Here is a 27,887-nt window from a genome sequence, read left to right on the forward strand (position 1 = left end):
ATTTACCACAGTTGGACTCCAATGAAGTTGTAGAACCATCTCAAGGATGATTAATGGAAACAGAATGAACCTGAGCTCAATTTCGAGTCTCATAGCAAAGGGTCTGAATACTTATGTAAATAAGGTATTTCTGTTTTTGCTTTGTCATTATGGGGTAGTATGTGTAGATTGAAAAATACATATTTTAAATTAAATTTAGAATAAGGCGGTAATGTAACAAAATGTGGAAAAAGTGAAGGGGTCTGAATACTTTTCGAATGCAGTGTATATAAAATTTTCTTTTGTCCGCTTGTTCTCATGTTGCAATTTGTCTCGTCTCCTTCGCTCCTCTGTGCTGTGTGCACCTTCCCATTTACACCAGAGATCTGTATATAATGATGAGATGCACGTCTCCGCCCTAACAATGGGAGTCGTTGTCCCAGAGGCGGGAAAGCAGGCGACAAGCTTAGGTCCAAAATAAGCCCATAGCAATGCACTGGCCTTATTTTGAACAGATTATAGCGCTTCGCTTCTTCCTCTATAGTTTACACACACACACACACCAAGCCCCTCCCCCTGCCTCTCACGCCAACAAAGTTGAGAGATCACATCTTCCTCGCTGACAAGCGGTTTCAACTCGCAATTTGGATTTGAGGTTTGGTCCAACAGAACAGACCATATACACACCACAACACATGGAGACATTATTTTACTGTAATAGACAAGAAGTTAACTTTTTTTTTTAATGACAGCCGTTTTCTGTCTCAACTACTAAAATTGTGTGCAGAGCAGACATCGGGTTGTTGGTCACCTCCCTGACCAAGGCCCTTCACCCTCGTTTGGAAAATTTCTTTTTTTTTTAAATATTAACAGGTCTTATGGTTGTGAAAGGCTAATATTTAGCCTAGGTATAACTTTACAAGCCCTCAATTCATAAGATTATTGCTGACTTTTTGAAATGTTGTACATTGTAGAATAATAGTGAAGACATCAATACTATGACATAACACATATGGAATCATGTAGTAAGCAAAAAAAAGTTTTATCCAAATCAAAATATATTTTTGATTTGAGATTCTTCAAAGTAGCCACCCTTTGCTTTGATGACAGCTTAGCACACTCTTGGAATTCTCCAACCAGCATCACCAGGAATGCTTTCCCAACTGTCTTGGAGTTCCCACATATGCTGAGCACTTGTTGGCTGCTTTTCCTTCACTCTGCGGTCCGACTTATCGCAAACCATCTTAATTGGTTTGAGGTTGGGTGATTGTGGAGGCCAGGTCATCTGATGTACCACTCCATCACTCTCCTTCTTGGTCAAATAGCCCTTACACAGCCTGGAGGTGTGTTGGGTCATTGTCCTGTTGAAAAACAAATGATATTACCACTAAGAGCAAACCAGATGGGATGGCATGTCACTGCAGAATGCTGTGGTAGCCATGCTGGTTAAGTGTGCCTTGAATTCTAAATAGATCACTGACAGTGTCACCAGCAAAGGACCGCCACACTTCCTCCTCCATGCTTTACGGTGGGAACCACACATGCGGAGATCATCCGTTCACCTACTCTGCGTCTCACAAAGACACAGTGGTTGGAACCAAAAATCTCAAATTTAGACTCATCAGACCAAAGGACAGATTTCCACCAAGTCTAATGTTCATTGCTCGTGTTTCTTGGCCCAAGCAACTCTCTTCTTATTGGTGTCCTTTACTATTGGTTTCTTTGCAGCAATTTGACCATGAAGGCCTGATTCATGCAGCCTCCTCTGAAGAATTGATGTTGAGATGTGTCTCTTACTTGAACTCTGTGAGGCATTTATTTGGGCTGCAATTTCTGAGGCGGGTAATTCTAATGAACGCATCCTCTGCAGCAGAGGTAACGCTACATGATTTCATATGTGTTATTTCATAGTTTTGATGTCTCACTATTATTTTACAATGTAGAAAATAGCAAAAATAAAGAAAAACCCTGGAATAAGTAGGTGTCCAAACTTTTGACTGGTACTGTTTATTGTGAATCTCCCATAAGTTAGAAAAAAAATAGAGATAATTTTTTTAGGCAATATCGCCCAGCCATGCATGCATTTGGTCTCTCTCTCTCCCTCTCTCAATTCAATTCAATTAAATTCAAGGGATGTATTGGCATGGGAAACATATGTTAACATTGCCAAAGCAAGTGAAGTAGATAATAAACAAAAGTGAAATAAACAATAAAAATTAACAGTAAACATTACACTCACAGAAGTTCCAAAAGAATAAAGACATTTCAAATGTAATTATGTCAATATACAGTGTTGTAATAATGTGCAAATAGTTTAAGTACAAAAGGGAAAATAAATAAACATAAATATGGGTTGTATTTACCATGGTATTTGTTATTCACTGGTTGCCCTTTTCTTGTGGCAACAGGTCACAAATCTTGCTGCTGTGATGGCACACTGTGGTATTTCACCCAGTAGATATGGGAGTTTATCAAAGTTGAGTTTGTTTTCAAATTATTTGCGGATCTGTGTAATCTGAGGGAAATGTGTATCTCTAATATGGTCAAACATTTGTCAGGAGGATAGGAAGTGCAGCTCAGTTTCCACCTCATTTTTTGGGCAGTGAGCACATAGCCTGTCTTCTCTTGAGAGCCAGGTCTGCCTACGGCGGCCTTTCTCAATAGCAAGGCTACATTCACAGAGTCTGTACATAGTCAAAGCTTTCCTTAAATTTGGGTCAGTCACAGTGGTCAGGTATTCTGCCACTGTGTACTCACAGATTAGAGCCAAATAGCATTCTAGTTTGCTGTTTTTTTTGTTAATTCCTTCCAATGTGTCAAGTAATTCTCTTTTGTTTTCTCATGATTTGGTTGGGTCTAATTGTGTTGCTGTCCTGGGGACCTGTGGGGTCTGTTTGTGTTTGTGAACAGAGCTCAAGGACCAGATTGCTTAGGGGGCTCTTCTCCAGGTTCATCTGTCTGTTCTCTATCATGCTACGGATGGTGGTGTAGATGAGACTGGGCCTACTCATGCTAGAGATGGTGGTGTAGATGATGCTGGGTCTAGTCAGACTATAGATGGTGGTGTCGATGATGCTGGGTCTAGTCAGACTATAGATGGTGGTGTAGATGATGCTGGGTCTAGTCAGACTATTGATGGTGGTGTAGATGAGGCTGGGTTTAGTCAGACTACAGATGGTGGTGTAGATGAGGCTGGGTCTAGTCATGTCATGGATGGTGGTGTAGATTAGGCTGGGTCTAGTCATGCTATGGAGGGTGGTGTAGATGAGGCTGGGTCTAGTCATGTTATGGATGGTGGTGTAGATGAGGCTGGGTCTAGTCATGTTATGGAGGGTGGTATAGATGAGGCTGGGTCTAGTCGTGTCATGGATGGTGGTGTAGATGAGGCTGGGTCTAGTCATGTTATTGAGGGTGGTGTAGATGAGGCTGGGTCTAGTCGTGTCATGGATGGTGGTGTAGATGAGGCTGGGTCTAGTCATGTCATGGATGGTGGTGTAGATGAGGCTGGGTCTAGTCATGTTATGGAGGGTGGTGTAGATGAGGCTGGGTCTAGTCGTGTCATGGATGCTGGTGTAGATGATGCTGGGTCTAGTCATGCTATGGAGGGTGGTGTAGATGAGGCTGGGTCTAGTCATGTTATGGAAGGTGGTGTAGATGATGCTGGGTCTAGTCAGGTTATGCTAGTGGATGAGGAGAGTATAGTGGAGAAGGGTATGAGACTCAGGGGGAGGAGAGTATAGTGGGGAAGGGTAAGAGACTAGGGGGGTGGAGAGTATAGTGGGGAAGGGTAGGAGACTCAGGGGGAGGAGAGTATAGTGGGGAAGGGTAAGAGACTCGGGGGTGGAGAGTATAGTGCAGAAGGGTAGGAGACTCAGGGGGAGGAGAGTATAGTGGGGAAGGGTAAGAGACTCGGGGGGAGGAGAGTATAGTGGGGAAGGGGAAGAGACTCGGGGGGTGGAGGAGGGTGTCATGCGGAAGAGGAAAACGGAGAAGAAAGGAGGTGGGAGGGGAGAGGCTGGTGTGGTCAAAGGCACCAAATAACCTTTGTCTGGTGCTGGGGGGGGGACAACTAGAGAGGAAAGGTAGGTGGTCAGGATGGGACATGAGGAGGCTTTCTTTTCAGACTCCTCCTCAATTGCTCCAAAGCTGCCAGCCAGTCAGACAGAGGGGTCAAAGTATATGGTGAGTGAACTGTCAAGGTACCTGGAAGAGACTAAAGGGAAAAAGGTTCATATTTAAGCTTTTTTGTGATCCGGGAATGTTTGTAAGATCAGCACAACATGCTATGAAAAATGAGGGGCATGGTGCCCTCTCACCCAGGAAACGTTTTAGGTTGAGGAAATGGGTCACGACCGTAGGTAATGGTCTACCTTCAGACACTGTTTAGATGTATAGTTTCTTTCTGGCACTGGGGCTTTTTGAGCTTTGCTATTGGTCTCTTTCTTTGCTGGCTTTTCTCCCACTTTTTATGGAGACTCTTCGGGTCGGCTCGCTCAATATAAATGGCGCCAGAGCTGCGGGAAAGAAGAGTGTGTTGGGTGAAAACCCCAAAAAGTACAGGTGTTGTTTCTGTCGGAGACGCATAAATGATGTGTTGAATAAAGTAGATTGAGGGCTCTGGTGGAAAGGGGAAAGTGTGCTGAGCCATGGAACAAATGTTAGTGCAGGGGTGGCAATCCTTTTTGTACTGGGTCTGGTGGTAAAAATGTGCTCCTCAAAAGAGTTGTGAATGGGTAGACCGCTTGTAGTAGAATCAGAAATTAACAACCGTGGTTTCGTCCTTATAAATGTGTATGCGCCTAACACAGAGAGAGAGAGGGGGTTCTGTTTGGGTGTCTTAGACAGGAACTCTCACAGGTAGCGCCTGAGAAGACGCTGGTGGTCGGCGAGGACTGGAACTGTACAATGGATTTTACGCAAGACAGAAATGGGTAGGAGCCTCATTCAGGCTCAGTGGTGTTAAGGGACATCATTAAATCAGTTTGACCTAATGGATGTTTGGAGAACTATACATCCCAACACAAGATACATGGGTCAAGGTTTTTGGGGCTAGGGTGAGTGCAACCCGACTTGATCGATTTTGCATGTCCAGGAATCAGGGCAATAAGCTGTTGGGCGCTACCATTCTCCAAGTGGGTTTTTCAGATCACCACATAACCATTGCTCGGCTGTCTATTTTACCAGGGCCTCGGCAGGAATCCTATTGGAAGTTTAATGTAAAGCTCTTACAAGATGCCACTTTTTGCTCAGGTTTCCAGACCTTTTGGGAAAGGTGGGGCAGCAAAGAGAGGAGTATGAGTCTCGGAGTCAATTTTGGGATGTGTGAAGTCTAAATTCTGCTTTTCTGTCAACAGTATACAGCTCTCATCCTCAGAGGCTAGGAGAGTATTGGGGGAACTAGAGCGTTGTATTAGTGAGATAGAGGTAGAGATGGTGGGGCAAGGCAATGTAGGCCTCCAGGCTAATTTAGCTGAATTAGGTAGGGATCTGTGCAGTTTTTTCCAGGTTAAAGCAAAGAGAGCACTTGTAAGAGCTAGGTTCTCCATGCTCAAGGATATGGATACTCCCAGCTTCTTCTTCTTTGGTTTGGAAAGACAGAGTGGTGAAGCCAAGGTTATGCATGGTCTACAGCTGTCTGATGGGCGGGTGACCTCTGTGGTGGGGGAGATGCGGGAGCAAACTGTGGAGTTTTATACTGAGTTGTATAGGGCAGAACTGTGTGATCATATGTGTGCTCAGGTTTTGTTTGCAGAACTCCCTCAGCTCTCTCTGGCACAGAGGGATGAAATGGACATTCCTCTGTTGTCCCATGATCTGGCGGAGGCCGTAACCCAGATGTCCCCCAGCCGTGTACCGGGGGTCGATGGACTCCCCGTGGAGTGGAGTCTTATAAAACAATTCTGGAGAATAATTGGACTGGACTTCTTTTGCGCGAGTGCTTCGGGATAGGAGAGTTGCCGATGAGCTGTCGTCAGGAGGCTCTGACTCTCCTATCCAAGAAAGGGGACTTATGTGAACTTAAGAACTGGAGGTTCAAGGTCCTCACTAACAGACTGAAGTCCCATCTGGACTCTATAGTATACAAGGACCAGACATCTTGTGTACCGGGACGTTCAATCACAGACAACTTGTTCTTTCAATCAGGGAAGGGTTGGAAATGTCGAGAGTTTCTAATGTGAACTTTGAACTGGTCTCTTTAGACCAAGATAAGGCTTTTGATAGAGTGAACCATGAGTATCTGTTTAATGTGATGTCTGTGTTTGGGGGAAAGTTTTTGGCCTGTGTGAAGATGTTGTATGGTCATGGTGGGAGGGGGGCTCAGTAGGCCAGCCTGGGTGTATATTGTATATCAGGGCAGTTATATACACTAGCCATTGAGCATTTTTTTGGGCCTGCAATGCAGGAGACTGCAGGGAGCGTGCTGGACAGGGATGAGTGTTGATAGGCATTGCAGTGTCAGCGTATCCAGATGACGTTTCTGTGATGGTTAGGGATGGTCATGATATGCAGGCACTAGAGACCAGTCTGAAGGTGTACGAGGGAGCTTCTTCAGCTAAGCTAAAGCAAGAGCAAAGCTCTGTTATGTGGGGCATGGAGGGATAGGGCCCCCCCTCTGCTTCCAGGGGGTTTGCAGTGGGGTTGTGAGGGGCTTAACATTTTGGGGGTGTAACTGGGCTCGGAGAGGTGGGTCAGAAAGAACTGTGAGGGGCTGTCACAGGCAGTGGTGTCAAGACTGGCCAGGTGGAGGTGGCTCCTGTCCCAAGTGTCATATAGAGGGAGGGTGCTGATATTCAACAACCTGGAAGTATCTTCCCTGTGGCATAAACTGGCTGTCCTCAACCCCCCTGCCGGTCTGCTTGCAGACCTGCAAAGCAAGCAGGTGGATTTTTTCTGGTCAGACCATCACTGGCTGAGGGCGGCAGTGTTGTACATGTCTGTACATGAAGGAGGACAGGGCCTGGTGGAACTGGAGAACAGGGTGGCTGCATTCCGACTAAAGGCGGTGCAGAGACTGCTGTTCCATACCGATGTCGGCTGGAGGGAACCAGCATGCACGCTACTGAGGAGAGCTGGCGGATTAGAGTTGGACCGGCAGCTGTTCCTCATGAAGCTGAAGAGGCTGAGTACAGCAGGTCTCTCAGATATTTACTCTGCAGTGCGGAGGGCCTGACAGCTGCTAAGGCCCACATGAGAAGAGGGTGTGGAGACAGGCTCCTCCCGCACTCAGAACCCAATCTTCCACAACCCAGCCATCCCTTTGAGATCGGTTCAGTTGGCCACCCTGCAGAGGCAACTGATGGCAGTGGGTTTACTAAGGCTGGGTGACCTGCGGCTGCTGGGAGAGGAGGGGTGGAAAACCCTGGAAGTCTTGGCACAACAAACAGGACTAACATCTCCTAGGCTGCTGGAGAGATTCCTGGAGGAGGTCCAGGAGGCACTGTCTGAGCCGGTAAGGGGGGTGTTTGAGCAGCCAAAGGGGGAGGGGCCACCACTGCAGGTGACGGCAGAGACTGGAGACTGGCAAGGGGGTCTGGAGGACTTGTTAGATTTTAACACTCTGAGCCTGGGGGAGTTTTAAGGGGTGGGAGGTAAAGCCCTCTACAACCTCTGCATTAAGGTTAGGAACATTAGGAGCCTAACAGGAGTGAAGGCACATCAGTGGCAGGGGGAATGTGGGAGGAGAGTATGGTGGGTTTTAGGTGGAGGGGGCTCTACAAACTCTCAGTACCAAAGAGGTTAGGGGACCTCCAGTGGAGGATTCTTCATGGAGCCCTGGCCACTAACAGCTGGTTGGCACAAGTCGACCCGGGAGTCAGACAGGGGTGTACTTTCTGTGTCATGAGTGAATCTGTGACTCATGTGTTTTCTGTGTGCGTTCCATTGGAACGTCTGTGTGAGATGTTGAAGGTGGAGTTTACTGTTGGGATGTTTATAATGGGATACAGGTATTCAAATAAGGAAATGGCCAAATGTGTGTTGTTGAGTTTTCTGTTTGCTCAGGCAAAGTTGGCTATTTGGCTAACAAGGAGGAACAGGGTCAAAGGTGGGGGGATAACAGACCCTTTACTATTATTTATTGGTATGATCTCTGTGTGCCTTAGGGTAGAATTGGAGTTCTATAGAATAAAGTAGTGAGGTTATTGTGATTTCTGGTGTTTTGTATCATGGGATAGAGGGCAAGGAGAGCATGCAGTACAGGGGATATTAGTTTTTTTTAAGGGGGTGGGTGGGGTGACGTTTTAATGAAATGAAGATGTATCATTAAAGAAAGTCAAAAAGTCACCCCCCCCCCCCCCTCCCATGGCCATCTCCTCTATGAGTGGCAGATTGGAGAGGAACGAGAACGTCAGTAAACAAACACATAGGGCTCATTGAGTAAATCCGTGGCTGGGTTGTTTGCCAAAGCGGACAATCTGTAAATATGCTTCCCCGTTGTCCTCTTTGGCAAACGGCCAGCCACAGATTTACTCAATGAGCCCTGTGTCTTTGGAGAGTGAGGAGAAGAGAGTAAATTCCCTTGATGGCTAACATCAGTAAACAATCTGCCCAGTGAAGGGAGGGAGGTGGATAATCCCTTGCTGTCCTTCTCATGTTACTGCTGCACTTTGAGGGGAAACAGATATATGAACGCTCTCTCTGGTGAAATGGGCTCTGTATTACTACTGTATTACCAGATGAATTATTAATATGAAGGCTCTCTTTCACACACCGTACAACACTACATACAGTAACCAGACAGTTGACCCAGGGGTGATCCCTTCCAAGTCTTCCTGTTTCTGCTCACATTAAATAGAACATAAAGATATGTTAGAGATTCTTTTTTAAATACATTGCATTCAGAAGGTATTCAGACCCCTTACATTTTTTCCACATTGTTACATTACAATCTTATTCTAAAATGTATTTAATTAATAGTTTTCCTCAATCTACACACAATACCCCATAGTAACAAAGCGAAAACAGGTTTTTAGAAATTTTTGCTAATTAAATTAAAAACAGAAATACATTATTTACACAAGTATTCAGACCCTTTGCTATGAGACTCAAAATTGAGATGTTTCTACAACTTGATTGGAGTCCACCTGTGGAAAATTCAATTGATTGGACAAGATTTGGAAAGGCACACACCTGTCTAGGTCCCACAGTTCACAGTGCATGTCAGAGCAAATACCAAGACATGAGGTCGAGGGAATTGTCATAGAGCTCTGAGACAGGATTGTGTCAAGGCACAGATCTGGGGAAGAGTGCCAAAAAATGTCTGCAGCATTGAAGGTCCCCAAGAACACAGTGACCTTAATCATTCTTAAATGACAGAAGTTAGGAATCGCCAAAACTCTTCCTAGAACTGCCGCCTAGCCAAACTGAGCAATCGGGAGAGAAGGGCCTTGGTCAGGGAGGTGACCAAGAACCCAATGGACACTCTGACAAAGCTCCAGAGTTCCTCTGTGGAGATGGGAAAACCTTCCAGAAGGACAACCATCTCTGCAGCACTCTACCAATCAGGCCTTTATGGTAGAGTGGCCAAACGGAAGCCACTCCTCAGTAAAGGCACATGACAGCCTGCTTGGAGTTTGCCAAAAGGAACCTAAAGGACTCTGACCATGAGAAACAAGATTGAACTCTTTGTCCTGAATGCCAAGCGTCACGTCTGGTGGAAACCTGGCACCATCCCTACGGTGAAGCATTATGGTGGCAGCATCATGCTGTGGGGATGTTTTTTACCGGCTGGGACTGGGAGACTAGCCAACAGGACAACGACCCTAAGCACACAGCCAAGACAACACAGGAGTGACTTGGGGACAAGTCTCTGAATGTCCTTGAGTGGCCCAGCCAGAGCCCGGACTTGAAACCGATCTAACATCTCTGGAGAGACCTGAAAATAGCTGTGCAGCGACGCTCACCATCCAACCTGACAGAGCTTGAGAGGATCTGCAGAGAAGAATGGGAGAAACTCCCCAAATACAGGTGTGCCAAGCTTGTAGTGTCAACCCAAGAAAGACTTGAGGCTGTAATCACTGCTAAATGTGCTTCAACAAAGTGCTGAGTAAAGGGTCTGAATGCTTTATGTAAATGTAATCCGTTTTATACACACACACATTTGCAGAAATGTCTAAAAACCTGCTTTGCTGTGTCATTATGTGGTATTGATGAGGAAAAAACAATTTAATCCATGTTAGAATAAGGCTGTACCGTAACAAAATGTGGAAAAGGTCAAGGGGTCTGAATACTTTGCGAATGCACTGTATGACTCTGATACAGGCAGTTTGTTGCTCCAGACCAGACTCGCCTCAAATCAGATCAAGTCTGGACAACCAGGTGAGGTACACTGTTGCCCATATCATTGATTTTCCATCAATGATATCGAGCTTCTTGATTTAGTGTTTGATATTGAGCCTGAGTGCTTCTAAGGTCCAACTATAAAAAGATGTGGACTAGCATGTCCACTGTCCACTGAATAGCACTGCCTAACTGAACTGGGACTGGGGTTGAGAGAGGGCCTGTGTTACATGTTGTTTTCCTACGTTTTCTATTAATATGCCCCAGCTAGATAACAAAGCGGTTTCCCAGCCAGGCCACCCCTTAGGAAGAGGAAGAGGGAGGTCCCCCTTAATTGTGAAAAGTACAAAAGCTATGTGGTGTGGTGCACTGTGGGTAATTAGGAGGATAAATATCCATGTCCCCGTCCCTCCGCCCACCCAAGACTACCGATAGACAGGACACCAGATACTGCTGATTGGGAAGTTTCCAGAAAGAAGGAGAGTGGGGAGAGAAGAGGGGAGGTGAAGAGGGGTGGTAAAGTGAGGGAGGAGGTAGATAAGGTCTTTCTCAGACGGGAAGATGCCCCCTCTCTGCCAGGAGCCTCCACATTCCGTTCGATGCGAGGCCACTTGACAGGTCATCACATTTCTCCTCTGATTGCAATCAGTGAAAAAAACAACACAGTAAGCAAAACCTGCACTGCAACACATGTTATCAGACATCTGACTCCGCCCACTATGTATCTAATGTACAAATACAGTAAAACAAACTACAACTGCATACCAGAAACATGAGAAACATCTGAACATGTTTCTATAGACCATCTGCATAGTTCTCAGATCACATTAGACGGGAGAAAAGGCTATAAACAAGACCAGTCCCTCTTATCAATAGACAAGCCTATTACAGTTTTTTTCGATTGCTAAATGACAGTGGACACAACTGGTCACATGTGCAAAACTCTAACTACAGTCTGCACAGCAGCAGTTCATGTGGACCAAACTCTAGTTCGTTTTTGGTTGCTTGAACACAGTTTTCAAAACTCTACACACTTATCCCATGACTTTAACCACAACCTGCACAACACTGTGGATTTACAGCACTTTGTTCAAATGCTAACACACTGCTGTCAAAACTAAACCACACATTCAAAACGGAATAGATTTCAGCCTTGTGCCTTTCAAACACTGCTGATTGCAATTTCAGCTGAAAGGCTAAGCAGGTGTCTTGTTTTAGACTTGTTAGTGAACACACACACATATTACAGTATATATTGGTAGAGCTCAGAAAAACTCATTTTGGAAATGGAACAAGGAAGATGGGTTCGTGGAGGGAGAAGGGTGGCAGGGAGAGGGCGGATGCGTGGAGGAAGACAAAGAAGACAAAGAGCTGTTATTTCAGAATAAATAAGGGCTACACTTATAGACCATGTCGTGAACCATGGTCTCTCATTGAGAGAGGCAGGGTTGAGGGTGCAACCCAATCTGCAAAGATCCACAGTGGCATCTGTAATGCTAATTTTCCATCATACAAACAGGTGAGAGTTACATCCTTACAGTAAATGAAAACTTTACAGGAATCTATTTTGTATTGCAATTATAGAATATTTACACAGATATATATTACAGTAAGTTTGACTGTAAAATATATTTTTACAACAGGACCCAAAGGCTGCCCCCAACAGGGGGAAGAGGAAAAAGCTTTTCAGATGCCAGAAAATGCTATTGTTGACATGGTTGTTGTCAACAATGCAATAAAATTGTGGGAGATTCAATATAGAGTGCTGGCTGATAATGATATATTTGAAAATGTTAATTCTGTCAGCACAACAACTATTGCTTGAGTCCTAAAGAAACACCAAGTTACAATGAAACAGTTATACACTGTACCGTTCGAGAGAAACAGTGAACGGGTAAAAGAGCAAAGATACCAATATGTCCAGGTAAGACGCCTGAGGTTACGTACACAGCTATACAAAATATTTACAGTAAAAAAAACACTAGCATTTCTGCAGTAAAACTGTGCACTTACTGTTTTTCAGAGAGTAATGGAGGTGGAAGCACTGGAAAGACCACATTCATTTGTATTTATCGATGAAGCTGGATTTAACCTTGCCAAAACACGGCGCAGAGGAAGGAATGTTATAGGTCAAAGGGCCACTGTGGAGGTTCCAGGCCAAATTGGGGAAAAATCCCCATGGTTTGCTTCTCAACACACCACTCATTGGCCCATACAACACAGAAAGGCTTATAGCTTTCCAGAACAGCTCTATGCTCAGCTAGTGCCAGCAGAACAGGGGGAGCCAGTAAGAAACAAGTTTTTGTCATAGTTTGCGATAACGTTGCTTTTCACCACTCTGCAGCTGTCACAGATTGGTTTGCAGCACATCACAGATTTATGGTTTTGTACCTGCCTGCATATTCACCCTTCCTCAACCCAATAGAGGAGTTTTTCTCTGCCTGGAGGTGGAAAGTGTTTGGTCACCACCCACATGACCAAATGTCTCTTTTAAGCCATGCATGCCTACTATGTGAGGACACAGTCCAGAGGACTGCCAGGGATGGATAAGGCACTCCAGAAGGTTCTTCCCCAGGTGCATGGCAAGAGAAAACATTAGATGTGATGTTGAAGAAAACCTGTGGCCTGATGCTAGAGAGAGGCAGGATTAGCCCCTCAATTATTTGTTCGAATTACAGTATGTACTTTTAGTTTCTACCTTTTTTCTCATTTCTGTAATTTCGTAAATTACTACAGACTATTGAAGCAAACTGCTAATTTTAATTTACCTTAAAGAATTGTTATGTTCTAAAAATAAAAATAAAAATCATGTGAAAGAATGTCACTCTTTTCTTTGAAGAAAATATTACTTTGTATGAAGTAACTGAAATTGTTCAAACTGTAAAGATGAAAAGTTTGTATTTTCTGTATTGGTGTTTGATGCTAGTGTTTTTACTCTCAGTGTGTTCTGAGTGACAGTGTGTGTTATCTCAGTGAGGGTTGTGCATAGTGTTTGGCTGCACTGAGCGTGTTTTGAGCCATGTGTTAAGAGTTGTGTTGCTTGGAATGAGTTTTGCAGGTGATGTGAACTGTTTAGCTCAGGTGACTGTTGGTAGTGCAGACTGTAGTTAGAGTTTTGCACATGTGACTCCAGTTGTGCCCACTGTCGTTTAGCAATCGAAAAAAACTGTAACAGGCTCATTGCTCCTCGGGGACCATAGGCCCTTGATTTCTCTCCTCCTGACATACAAACAGACAAATGGTAGTTTGTGTTTATCATTGTGTGTATTTTGGTTGTTGAGTCCGATGCAATAGGTCTTCAGGGTACTCCCTGATGAAGGCCATGCAGCCGAAACGCCTCTGAGTTTTTAAACTTTGTTTCCATTGAACATGCCATACAAATAAAGGCATTTTCATTCATTATATGAAGAGTGCCTTGGTCCTCCTTTCTTTTTGACGACCAATTTACCCTTTTACCAAAGAGCACCTTCTATCTACCAGAACCTACTAGCAGCTACTGTCTACCACAACCTATTATTGTGTACCTTAGCAGCTTCTGTCTACCAGAACCTATTATTGTGTACCTTAGCAGCTTCTGTCTACCAGAACCTACTATTGTGTACATTAGCAGCTTCTGTCTACCAGAACCTACTATTGTGTACATTAACAGCTTCTGTCTACCAGAACCTACTATTGTGTACATTAGCAGCTTCTGTCTACCATAACCTACTATTGTGTACCTTAACAGCTTCTGTCTACCACAACCTATTATTGTGTACCTTAACAGCTTCTGTCTACCAGAACCTACTATTGTGTACCTTAACAGCTTCTGTCTACCAGAACCTACTATTGTGTACCTTAGCAGCTACTGTCTACCACAACCTATTATTGTGTACCTTAACAGCTTCTGTCTACCAGAACCTACTATTGTGTACCTTAACAGCTTCTGTCTACCAGAACCTACTATTGTGTACGTAAACAGCTTCTGTCTACCAGAACCTACTATTGTGTACCTTAGCAGCACTTCCCTTCCTTATTTCTTTCCTACAAGTCCTCCAGGGATGTTGGGTGGCGTGTTGCTGTTGAATGAAGCTCCTGTTTCTCATCAACCCATGACCATAAGACACAAACTGACACTCTGTGAGAGCTGATTTAAAAACACATTAATAATGCCTTCCTCTACAGGAAGTATTAAGACTACACCAAATTTTACAGTCAGACGGTGGCAGAGCTTCAGTGTGTGTGTGTGTGTGTGTGTGTGTGTGTGTGTGTGTGTGTGTGTGTGTGTGTGTGTGTGTGTGTGTGTGTGTGTGTGTGTGTGTGTGTCTCTCTCTCCCAGTCTCCCTGCAATGTTGTTATCCAGTGGAGTGTGAGATGAGGTTCTTCCCTGTCTGTGTCACATCACACAGAAACAGCAGCAGCAACACACTCTGCGCACACACACAATACTCTTCTGTCTTGTTCTATCCTATCAGATTCCATACTGCAGGCAGCAGCCACAGCAACAACCAGCCCAGCCACCTCAGGTCACAGCACAGCAAGTCATCTCCAAAAGGACCAATCAATCCTTGACGCCCACCCTCAAGCTGGAGTCAACTACGTAACTCTATGTTAGCGCCACATCCCCCCAGTGGTAGCGTCACATCCCCCCCAGTGGTAGCGTCACATCCCCCCCAGGGGTAGTGTCACATCCCCCCCAGGGGTAGTGTCACATCCCCCCCAGTGGTAGTGTCACATCCCCCCAGTGGTAGCGTCACATCCCCCCAGTGGTAGCGTCACCCGCCCCCAAGGGGTAGCGTCACATCCCCCCAGGGGTAGTGTCACATCCCCCCCAGGGGTAGTGTCACATCCCCCCCAGTGGTAGTGTCACATCCCCCCAGTGGTAGCGTCACATCCCCCCCAGTGGTAGCGTCACATCCCCCCCAGTGGTAGCGTCACATCCCCCCCAGGGGTAGCGTCACATCCCCCCCCCAGGGGTAGCGTCACATCCCCCCAGGGGTAGCGTCACATCCCCCCAGGGGTAGCGTCACATCCCCCCAGTGGTAGCGTCACATCCCCCCCCCCAGTGGTAGCGTCACCCGCCCCGTGGTAGCGTCACACCCCCAGTGGTAGCGTCACATTGCCCAGTGGTAGCGTCACATTGCCCAGTGGTAGCGTCACATTGCCCAGTGGTAGCGTCACATCCCCCCCAGTGGTAGCGTCACATCCCCCCCAGTGGTAGTGTCACATCCCCCCCAGTGGTAGTGTCACATCCCCCCAGTGGTAGCGTCACATCCCCCTCAGTGGTAACGTCACATCCCCAGTGGTAGCGTCACATCCCCCCCAGTTGTAGTGTCACATCCCCCAGTGGTAGCGTCACATCCCCCCCAGTGGTAGCGTCACATCCCCAGTGGTAGCGTCACATCCCCCAGTGGTAGCGTCACATCCCAAGTGGTAGCGTCACATCCCCAGCGGTAGCGTCACATCCCCATTGGTAGCGTCACATCCCCAGTGGTAGTGTCACATCCCCAGTGGTAGCATCACATCCCCAGTGGTAGCGTCACATCCCCAGTGGTAGCGTCACATCCCCAGTGGTAGCGTCACATCCCCAGTGGTAGCGTCACATCCCCCGTCTCCCCCAGTGGTAGTGCCACATCCCCCAGTGGTGGCATCACATCACCCCAGTGGTGGCGTCACATCCCCAGTGGTAGCGTCACATCCCCAGTGGTAGCGTCACATTCCCCAGTGGTAGCGTCACATCCCCCCAGTGGTAGCGTCACATCCCCCCAGTGGTAGCGTCACATCCCCAGTGGTAGCGTCACATCCCCAGTGGTAGCGTCACATCCCCCCAGTGGTAGCGTCACATCCCCCCAGTGGTAGCGTCACATCCCCAGTGGTAGCATCACATCCCCCAGTGGTAGCGTCACATCCCCAGTGGTAGCGTCACATCCCCCCAGTGGTAGCGTCACATCCCCCCCAGTGGTAGCGTCACATCCCCAGTGGTAGCGTCACATCCCCAGTGGTAGCGTCACATCCCCCAGTGGTAGCGTCACATCCCCAGTGGTAGCGTCACATCCCCAGTGGTAGCGTCACATCCCCCCAGTGGTAGCGTCACATCCCCCCAGTGGTAGCGTCACATCCCCAGTGGTAGCGTCACATCCCCAGTGGTAGCGTCACATCCCCAGTGGTAGCGTCACATCCCCAGTGGTAGCGTCACATCCCCAGTGGTAGCGTCACATCCCCAGTGGTGGCGTCACATCCCCCCAGTGGTAGCGTCACATCCCCAGTGGTAGCGTCACATCCCCCCAGTGGTAGCGTCACATCCCCAGTGGTAGCGTCACATCCCCAGTGGTAGCGTCACATCCCCCAGTGGTAGCGTCACATCCCCAGTGGTAGCGTCACATTGCCCAGTGGTAGCGTCACATCCCCAGCGGTAGCGTCACATCCCCAGTGGTAGCGTCACATCCCCAGTGGTAGCGTCACATCCCCCCCAGTGGTAGCGTCACATCCCCCCAGTGGTAGCGTCACATCCCCAGTGGTAGCGTCACATCCCCAGTGGTAGCGTCACATCCCCAGTGGTAGCGTCACATCCCCCAGTGGTAGCGTCACATCCCCAGTGGTAGCGTCACATCCCCAGTGGTAGCGTCACATCCCCAGTGGTAGCGTCACATCCCCAGTGGTAGCGTCACATCCCCCCAGTGGTAGCGTCACATCCCCAGTGGTAGCGTCACATCCCCAGTGGTAGCGTCACATCCCCCCAGTGGTAGCGTCACATCCCCAGTGGTAGCGTCACATCCCCCCAGTGGTAGCGTCACATCTCCCAGTGCGTATGGGGCAAAATAATGACCTTTAACTGGTTACACACAGATTTGTTTCCCCCAGTCTCATCAGGTCTGTACTAATGACAGTAGGGGAACGCATGATACGTGTCAAATTATCCACAATCCTGAGGGAGACTTCTGATTTCCCATCACCGCGATGGCACTTCCATTTAATCACATCGGCAGTGTCTACTTTGAAAGGGCCAGTCGGTCAGGCGATACTTGGGAAATGTCTACTTGAGCAGTGCAGCAGCAGAGACGAAACGCAGGCTTCCCAACAACAGGACAACTATCAGACACAAGCCTTAACTTCCCTCCTCCCTGTTATCCTGAGAAAATTGCTAAGGGCCCCCGGTTGATAACAGTGTGTGTTGGGCAGGCAAGATCAGACACGGCGTGATGTGAACTGTGTCTGGAGTCTGGACAAACACGTCTGGCAGTAGTTATCGTACACTACATGGAAAGGTATGTGGACACCTGCTCGTCGAACATCTCATTCCAAAATGATGGCCATTAATATGAAGTTGGTATCCCATTTGCTTCTATAACAGCCTCCACTTTTCTGGGAAGGCTTTCCACTAGATGTTGGAACATTCCTGCGGGGACTTGCTTCCATTCAGCCACAAGAGCATTAGTGGGGTTGGACACTGATGTTGGGCGATTAGGCCTGGCTCGCAGTCGGTGTTCCAATTCATCCCAAAGGTGTTTGATGGGGTTGAGGTCAAGGCTCTGTGCAGGCCAGTCAAGTTCTTCCACACCGATCTCAACAAACCATTTCTGTATGGACCATTGTGCATTGTCATGCTGAAACAGGAAAGGGCCTTCCCCAATCTGTTGCCACAAAGTTCGAACCACAGAATTGTCTAGAATGTCATTGTATGCTGTAGAGTTAAGATTTGGAACTAAGGTGCCTAGCCCAAACCATGAAAAACAGCCCCGGACCATTATTCATCCTCCAAACTTTACAGTTGGCGCTATGGAGTCAGGAAGGTAACGTTCTCCTGGCATCCTCCAAACCCAGATTTGTCCTGACTGCTAGATGGTGAAGAGTGATTCATCACTCCAGAGAATGCATTTCCACTGCTCCAGAGTACAATGGCGGTGAGCTTTACACCACTCCAGCCGACGCTTGGTATTGCGCATGGTGATCTTAGTCTTGTATGTGGCTGCACGGCCATGGAAACTCATTTCATGACGCTCCCGACGAACAGTTCTTGTGCTGACGTTCCTTCCAGAGGCAGTTTGGAACTCTGTAGTGAGTGTTGCAACAGAGGACAGATGATCTTTAACCTCTACAGCACTCAGCGGTCCCGTTCTGTGAGCTTGTGTGGCCTACCACTTCGCAGCTGAGCTGTTGTTACTCCAAGAAGTTTCCACTTCACAATAACAGCAATTAGAGTTGACGAGTAGCTCTAGACGAACTGACTTGTTGGAGAAGGTGGAATCCTATGACAGTGCCCCGTTGAAAGTAACTGAGCTCTTCAGTAAGGCCATTCTACTGCGAATGTTTGTTTCTGGAAATTGCATAGCTGTGTGCTCGATTTTAAACGCCTGTCAGCAACAGGTGTGGCTGAAATAGCCGAACTAGAGGTCGACCGATTAATCGGAATGGCCGATTAATTAGGGTCGATTTCAAGTTTTCATAACAATCGGAAATTGGTATTTTTGGACACCGATTTGGCAGATTTTTTAAATTTTATTTACACCTTTATTTAATCTTTAGTTAACTAGGCTAGTCAGTTAAGAACACATTCATATTTTCAATGACGGCCTAGGAATGGTGGGTTAACTGCCTCGTTCAGGGGCAGAACGACAGATTTTCACCTTGTCAGCTCAGGGGATCCAATCTTGCAACCTTACAATACTAAAGTGCCTATAAGAACATCCAATAGTCAAAGTTTAATGAAATACAAATGGTATAGAGGGAAATAGTCATATAATTCCTATAATAACTACAACCAAAAACTTCTTACCGGGAACATGTTCTCATGTTCTGAGCAAGGAACTTAAACGTTAGCTTTCTTACATGGCACATATTGCACTTTTACTTTCTTCTCCAACACTTTGTTTTTGCATTATTTAAACCAAATTGAACATGTTTCATTATTTATTTGAGGCTAAATTGATTTTATTGATGTATTATATTAAGTTAAAATAAGTGTTCATTCAGTATTGTTATAATTGTCATTATTACAAATAAATTAATAAAAATCGGCCCGATTAATCGGTATCTGCTTTTTTGGTCCTCCGATAATCGGTATCGGCGTTGAAAAATCATAATTGGTCGACCTCTATGCCGAACCCAGTTATTTGAATGCATGTCCACATACATTTGGCTAGGTAGTGTAGGTGCTAAACCTGAGAAAAGGAATTCAGACAATGGTGATCCAACATTCCAAAGACTGGAATACAATGACAGTCCAAGAGTGACATGTTTTAAAGGCGTTGCCTACCTGACAACCAGATGTCTATAATATGTCTCTGTGTATTGCTTCATTTGGCTTTTAAAGTGCACACCTAAATTGTAGAGGAAAAGGGTGTAGCTAGCCTTCTATGTTACCTGGTGTTCACTTCCCTGTACCCTGCTGTGGGCTTTACCCACGCCATACTACCCTCACTGATGTTTTCAAAATGTTGCACAGAGCTAAATTCCAAATGGCACCCTATTCCCTAATAGTATACTAGGGGCCTGGTCAAAAGTAGTGCACTATATACGGAATAAGACGCCATTTGAAACTCATCCCAGGAGACTATTGCAGACATGCCATGACATCCCAATGAATCATCAGAACCAGACAAATGACACTTTCTCATGACGAACTGACTTACTCGCTGTCATAATCTACTGTGATTTAATAGGAAACCAAACAACCACAGCAAAACAAAACCTGATCTAATGAGTGAAGTTGGAGCAGGGTAAACACGGACAGGATAACCACGTCGATCATAGGGTTTTGCAGATTTGAATCACACAGTAAACATGATCAAGATGGCCGCTAACATTGAGTGATCTTGATCTGGAAGCTGTTTGTCTTGTTCAGTGGGTCACAGAATAACTAATCCTCTATTATAAATCATTATTCAAATCGATTAATGGGTATTCTGCAATGCAGCCAGATAGGTGGATTCCCCGTTTTGAATATTACAGCCAGGACATTTCCTTATCTGATTAGGTAATGAATAGTACAGTTAGGTTCAGATGAGAATCCTGGGTGAATTTGGTGTTATTGAGTTTTTCCAGCATCAATTCGTATTAGTGGATATTAAAAGTGCATCAACACATTTTCCCACCACCAGGAATGTCAATGTAATGGAATGACCTTTGAGAAATGTACCTGTCTGATGAAAATTGTGTCTCTTCAGTTGTTCTTGTTCCAATCATTGCCTCTACTAACAGGCTCTGAAGGCCATGGCAACAAGTGCTCTAACAATGTTCATGTCCAAATAGAAAATCAATTTGACCAGGGTCAATAGCAGTAAGGAGAATCTAAATATCACCAACAATGGTCTGATGAGGAGAGATCAATACCTTCCTTTGATTAGCATTTACTCTCTCTCTCTCATTCTTTTTCTCTGTATTTATCTTTATTTTTCATCCCTCTCTTAATATGTCTGTCCTTGGCTTCGATACATCTCGCTATCCCCCCCCTCGTTTCTGCCATGACATCTTCATAAAAGGTTTACTAGTTTCACTTGAAACACATGGATAGTACTAAACTATAATAAGAAAGCATTTACAGTTTCTGGTGAGTGAACTGTATCCCCCCACAAAGTCGTTTCTGCCATGACATCTTCATAAAAGGTTTACTAGTTTCACTTGAAACACATGGATAGTACTAAACTATAATAAGAAAGCATTTACAGTTTCTGGTGAGTGAACTGTTAATTCCATTGCTATTGGAGAAATTAAGAATAGTAGTTGTGTTGGTTCCCCATGTGTTTTAGAAGAACGTAGTTGTGTTGGTTCCCACTTGTTTTAGAAGAACGTAGTTGTGTTGGTTCCCAGTGTTTTAGAAGAACGTAGTTGTGTTGGTTCCCACTGTTTTAGAAGAAAGCCCAGTTGTGTTGGTTCCCCCAGTGTTTTAGAAGAACGTGTTGTGTTGGTTCCCCGTGTTTTAGAAGAACGTAGTTGTGTTGGTTCCCCGTGTTTTAGAAGAACGTAGTTGTGTTGGTTAACCGTGTTTTAGAAGAACGTAGTTGTGTTGGTTCCCCGTGTTTTAGAAGAACGTAGTTGTGTTGGTTCCCCGTGTTTTAGAAGAACGTAGTTGTGTTGGTTCCCCGTGTTTTAGAAGAACGTAGTTGTGTTGGTTCCCCGTGTTTTAGAAGAACGTAGTTGTGTTGGTTCCCCGTGTTTTAGAAGAACGTTTTAGAAGTTGTGTTGGTTCCCGTGTTTTAGAAGAACGTAGTTGTGTTGGTTCCCCGTGTTTTAGAAGAACGTAGTTGTGTTGGTTCCCCGTGTTTTAGAAGAACGTAGTTGTGTTGGTTCCCCGTGTTTTAGAAGAACGTAGTTGTGTTGGTTCCCGTGTTTTAGAAGAACGTAGTTGTGTTGGTTCCCGTGTTTTAGAAGAACGTAGTTGTGTTGGTTCCCGTGTTTTAGAAGAACGTAGTTGTGTTGGTTCCCGTGTTTTAGAAGAACGTAGTTGTGTTGGTTCCCGTGTTTTAGAAGAACGAACGTGTTGGTTCCCGTGTTTTAGTGTTGGTTCCCGTGTTTTAGAAGAACGTAGTTGTGTTGGTTCCCGTGTTTTAGAAGAACGTAGTTGTGTTGGTTCCCCGTGTTTTAGAAGAACGTTGTGTTGGTTCCCCGTGTTTTAGAAGAACGTAGTTGTGTTGGTTCCCCGTGTTTTAGAAGAACGTAGTTGTGTTGGTTCCCCGTGTTTTAGAAGAACGTAGTTGTGTTGGTTCCCCGTGTTTTAGAAGAACGTAGTTGTGTGTGCTGAAGAAGTGCACTTCAAGTCCCCTCCAACAACAGCTGCCAGGTTCCCTACAGCTCGTTTTGACCTGACATAGTACACCACTAATGTAGGGGTCACATTTATGACAGATATGTCCCGCACATACTGTTTTCTGCTTCAAACTATGTTGTCAAACACAATCACTATTATATTACTATCAGTGAAAAACTAGGATGTTGAGCTGTAAGCATTTGGTTGGACAATGTATACCATGTGTATTCTGTACATACGACTAATAAAACTCGAAACTGATTCAAACCACATCTTTTGACATGAAGGTGTAATAAGCTGGCATTAACGAACGCAGCTGTTAACGCTGTCGTCTTATTAAATCAATAATTTGAATGACAAAGGCTTGTTTATATCAAGACTTTTAGATTAACAGTAACTATCAGTCAATAAACTCACTGTGGTATAGTACAGCAGAGAGTAACCGTCTTCCTGAGGGCAGCGTCCAACATGTGGTCAAAATAATGTGATGATTGTTATGTTACAGTAGTAGTGGTTGTCTGCACTGCATACTGCCACACTGGCCAGAGAATCTGGGAAAGTTTGAAGCCTGAGCTCTTTTAATCCCCGTAGACAGACTACACACACAGACAACACACACAGAGGGCGTCCACACAGACCGAGGGAGGGTGTTTCTCTTGGCACAGGGGTACAGTAAGTGCCAGCCTGCCATGCCAGTGGTAGGAAGAAACCTCTAAACGCCTGTTGGTGTCAATAACACTGCATCTCAATATACCATCAGGGTACTAAGTAGAATATAAAACACCTACTGTCACCTGCTGCTGGTCTTGCGGTGTGACTACATACCCAGTTTATATATGTACCCATGCAGGAAGTACATTTGCATCTCAACACTAGAGTAATGTCACTGTTATAAAAATTGAGTGCCAAATACTAGATAATATTAATTTCATTGACTATAAATCTAAAAAAAAACAGTTGTGCTTGAAGAGAATAGACAACCAAAATCTTTGCAAGAGGCCAATGCTCTAATCTCTACATTTGTCTTGAAAGTGTAAAAGCTTCTTTATAGTAATACCATACCAAGTCTGTCTTCATATCCATAATACATGTGTGGCATTTTGAAAAGCCTACAATATGAAATAGGAAGGAATTAATATACTTCTCAGTAAAAACTGAGAACTCATGGCAAACGCAGGGCAGCAAGCGAGATGCACAGCATTCAACTTTAAATTCATCCCCCACATGGTAACTGCTGCATTGCAATATAAGGGTGAAATAAATAAATAAATATATATATATATATTGAATTGCCTAACTATGCAGAAACTTTGATTCAGCGCTCCAACGAGTTGAAGCAGCATACACCTATCATCCGATAGCGGTCTCCCTGCAACCCATGTGCCCTATCACCCTAGTCGAATTTTTCAACTGTGACGTTCAGAACCACGGCTACTATCTTCCTAATCAATATTCCCCCCAAAATTTGGTCCATTCCTCAAAGCGACTGTTCGACGCCCGCCTTCCTCGCATGGCGGTGCTGCGGCATAATTTTTATTTTTTTAAGACATATCAATGAAGTTTCGGGAAAATGTGCCTATAGCAACCCAAACCCACACCTCAATTCCATTCGAAATAAACGGACCCGTCGACATGAAGACGCAACTTTCTACATTCGCTGATGAAGGAGTCTGGAGACCACTTACCTTAGAAGACCATCCATGAATAGCAGTCAGTCGTTAGGCTACTGTTGAATTGAAACTCGTTGGATTTGTGCAGTGCGGCTCCACCACCTCAGAAAACCCCGCATTTAATAAAGAATTTACATAAAATTAATACGTCTTGGTAAACCCTCAAAACAAATTGTATTCAAAACTGAGGAGCTCTGAGGCGCGTTCTCTACCGTGCACGAATATTCCCAGACGTAGTACGTTGCTATTCTGACTATGCACCCAGACCCACTCCTTTTCTCCGGTAAAATGTTGAGGAGGAGTGACAGATCAGGCAAGCAGCTGCGCTATGGTCTCTGGGACATGTAGTGCGTAATTGCACTCAGAACGTGGAGAGCGTTCCCACTGGAAACAGATGTCAATTCAACGTCTATTCCACGTTGGTTCAATTTAATGTCATTGAAATGACGTGGAAACAACGTTGATTCAACCAGTTGATTCAACACACATTCAATGGGAAATATATAGTAATGCAATGTAGAATAATGTAGAGTCAATGTATTAGGCTAGATCTAACATGTTATACATTATTATAATGGTATTTAATTGTTTTAGAACACCACTTTTATTTGCAGAACAAGATACCTTGATAGATGAGTATTAAGAACACAGGGTAGCCTACACAAAGACAATAGCTGTAGTCTGTCCGTCTTCAACAAGCCTATATGGGTATTTTGAGAGTGAGCACTCCATTGGTTAATAAATGAAGTTAGACAATGACAATCATCTTTGGCTTCCTGATAATCCCCTCATAGGCTGATTGAAAGAATGATTCAGCATGGCCATAACTTATATTTAGGCACTAAAAGTTGACCAGTAGAAAATAAAACCAGTAGAAAATAATATACAAACACCCCTTACTGTTATTGAACCTTTATTAGGAATTGACCCCTCCCTGGTCAATTCCGCTACATTGTTCCTTTGAGCCTGCCCCCTCCCTGCTTATGACTTGGTCCTCTGACTGAACAGAACATTGAGTTTAGGGCTGCAACAGGGCTTGGGGAGTGGTGAATACTGTATGAATCAAAATAATGCCTGTTACTTACACTTCTTAATAGAAAAATGGACATTAATGGCGAGGGTGTGGGAATGTCATAAAACCCCTTTTAACACTATTTATCACTTTGATGAATAGAGTATAGCTGAAAATAAAAGCATTTTATTTCCGCAAAACTGAAAAAGAGACGATGGCAGCTTGGAAATTTTTGTGCAATATTTTGGTGACGTATGTTGTCATATACAATGTTTTCTCACAGTCACAACCCACCACAGCTGTTATCATTGTACTGTATGAGTACTGTAGCCTGCCTACATTTCTTTATGGTTCAGAGGACACAGAGGCCCTGGCAGAATATATCTACCATATTTCTTGGTACGTTAGACATGAAGGTGGGGCTATCTATCTGAGTTTAAATTAAGTGTACCATGAATGGATTTGATTAATGAATACTGCTACATTCACCCACTGCTTTTCATTATAACCCAATGCCATATTGTTTGACATTTTCTGCTTGGAAATCAGTTTTGACAACTTTTCTTGGTTAAATCAGATGCCTGTGGTAATAAAGCACTATGTAGGCGATGTGGAGTAGAACCCCATGAAAAGACTCAAACACCAACGGCATCTGACAAACCACCGACAGTATCATTTGAATAAAAGTGTTTTGCAGTGTGTGCATTCTTGTATAGTTGACCCTTTCCACCTGGTTCTAGAAGCAAACAACTGTAGCTTGCCTTATACTCTACTTCCTCACTCGCCATTATTTTGATTATGTGACTTGTCAGTTTGATTGTCTATTTTAAAGACACACCTCTGCTTTATTGACGCAGAGCATGACACTGTCTGTCTGTGTGTGTGTGTGTGTGTGTGTGTGTGTGTGTGTGTGTGTGTGTGTGTGTGTGTGTGTGTGTGTGTGTGTGTGTGTGTGTGTGTGTGCATGTATTTACCTCTGCTATATTAAATTAGATCATGACAGATTGCCCCAGACGGTTGGTCCTCTCCAACCTAACTTAATTTTACACACCAACATCATCAGTCAGTAGATTAGCAGAGATTGTCAGTAGAGATTTCCTCTCAGTTACAGTAATCAATCATGTCATGTTATTCAGAAACCGTCGCTAGTGTTTATTGAATATTAATTAAGAGAATAGCATAAAATATGAGCTATAGATGCATGAAAAAAAAAAAAAAATTATACAAAATATTTGGTCATTTTGGATACACATGCATAATTATTGTTTATTATGACCAGTGGAAATGAAATAGGCCTATAGCCAATACTGAGAGAACTTAATGGAAATAGAGCTGCCTCCGCCATCTTTGCTTCCGTAATGGTGGAACTTCCAGTAGCCAATTCTTCACACTTCGGCTTCAGTTACTTGCAGTAGCTAGCTAGCTAACTTGACCCACCGTTTAACGATGAGTTCTTCATGACAAACTAATAGCATATACTAGTACACTCTTAGAAAAATGGGTTCCAAAAGGATTTTTTGTCTGCCCCCATAGAAGAACCCTTTCTGGTTCCAGGTATAACTATTTTGGGTTCCACGTAGAACCCTTTGTGGAAAGGGTTCTACCTGGAACCAAAAAGGGTTCTTCAATTATTTTTAATCTAAGAGTGTAGCATATAATATGTTCAGTAAAGGTTGAACGTTTTTATAGAGTTGCAATGTACTGATAATCTACCTTTTACGGTCCTAGTACAGTTGTGGCACATTACAATCTACAACCACCTCCAAACTATCCATCTCTTCAACCTTTTCATGAAGAAACCCCGAAACGATCACGTTTGCTCCTTCCACTTTGTGGACAAGAACACTGTAGGCCTGCGGCAGATGAAACTGGATGTCTTGATGGTAGTGAGAGGTAAGTCAAGTGAGAGGTAAGTCCATTCAGAGATGGAAGAGGAAGTGATACACCCCACTCATAGTTTTTTACTGGTTCAATGAAAGTCAATGACCTAAGTAGACCAGACCCAGCTGCTACTGCATTGGTGTCTATGGAGACAAACCCACTTAAGTAAACCAGAACATAATTTTTCGGGACAATTGTAAATGGCTTGAGTGAGCTATCTATAATTTATCCACCATTTTTGGGTCAGTGGCCATAACAAAGAGAATTTAAATAAAGACGCCTAGAAATTGTTTCGCCAATAGAAATCTCCAGAGCTAAATATTAAGAATTATAAACTGGGTAGTTTGGCTCCTAGATGCTGATTGGCAGAACGCTGTGGTATATTTAAGCAATAAGTCCTGGGGGGGTGTGGCACATGGCCAATATACCACGGCTAAGGGCTAAGTGACACGACGCAGAGTCCCTCGATACAGCCCTTAGCCGCTTTATATTGGCCATATACAGTACCACGAACCCCGAGGAGCCTTATTGCTATTATACATTGCTTACCAATGTAATTAGAACAGTAAAAAGGTAGTTTTGCATCATACCTGTGGTATATTTTCTCTTACATACTGAATGGTTTGATCCCTGAATGATGATTTTTTTTCAAATAAAAAATTTACCTTTATTTAACTAGGCAAGTCAGTTAAGAATAAATTCTTATTTACAATGACGGCCTACACTGGTCAAACCCGGACAACACTGGGCCAAATGTGCACCGCCCTTTGGGACTCCCAATAACGGCCGGTTGTGATTGGCTGACAGCCGTGGTATATCAGACTTGAAAGCAGTTTATAATAGCAATAAGGCTCCTCGGGGGTTTGTGGTATATGGCCAATATACCACGACTAAGGGCTATATAACCCTATTGGCACAATACGTGGGGTGTTTGCCTTTCGCGCTAGGGACCCTGGTTAGCTTCCCTGCCCTGCCGTTCGCTACATTAGTGCCAGAAGTGGGATGATGTACTGGTTCAATGAGGCCATTGCAACACACGGCCCAAACTTTTAAAGGGGTCTGAGTAGTCGAAACAAGAGGATGTGCCTTCCGGTTTGGAGGGGGCAGTGTGGTGAGCCTTGCTATATGAGCCACATTACAATTCCCACCAAGTGGGTTAAGCCTATTGTTTCAATGCGCAGACTGTTTGCCTTTCACACCAGCACCCTGGGTTTGCTTCCCTGACCCGCCGTTCTTTACACTGGGCTATCTACAACATATTCACCCACACACCAAAGACAATTTAAAGAGCCACTGAACATGCTGATTGGCATTGGTGTTTTTCTGTTACTCATAAGAAAAACGG

The 27,887-nt window shown here is 44.8% G+C and overlaps 1 protein-coding gene across 2 annotated transcripts in view; it reads right to left on the reverse strand.

Moving 5' to 3' along the window:
- LOC135551909 (phosphoprotein associated with glycosphingolipid-enriched microdomains 1-like) overlaps positions 1–23,933 on the reverse strand; it is a 90,055-nt gene extending 66,122 nt beyond the window's left edge. Inside the window, exons 1-2 of one of the 2 annotated variants that reach the window (XM_064983193.1) lie at positions 23,862–23,924; positions 23,665–23,751 (exon numbers count right to left, since the gene is read on the reverse strand). The gene's annotated coding sequence lies outside the window, so the exon portion shown is untranslated. Of the gene's footprint in view, positions 1–23,664 lie in introns of both variants that reach the window. The other variant, XM_064983192.1, reaches the window with a different exon arrangement.
- Positions 23,934–27,887: the final 3,954 nt, after the last annotated feature.

The sequence above is a fragment of the Oncorhynchus masou genome, chromosome 13 (genome assembly GCF_036934945.1).
Source record: "Oncorhynchus masou masou isolate Uvic2021 chromosome 13, UVic_Omas_1.1, whole genome shotgun sequence".
Lineage (NCBI taxonomy): Eukaryota > Metazoa > Chordata > Actinopteri > Salmoniformes > Salmonidae > Oncorhynchus > Oncorhynchus masou.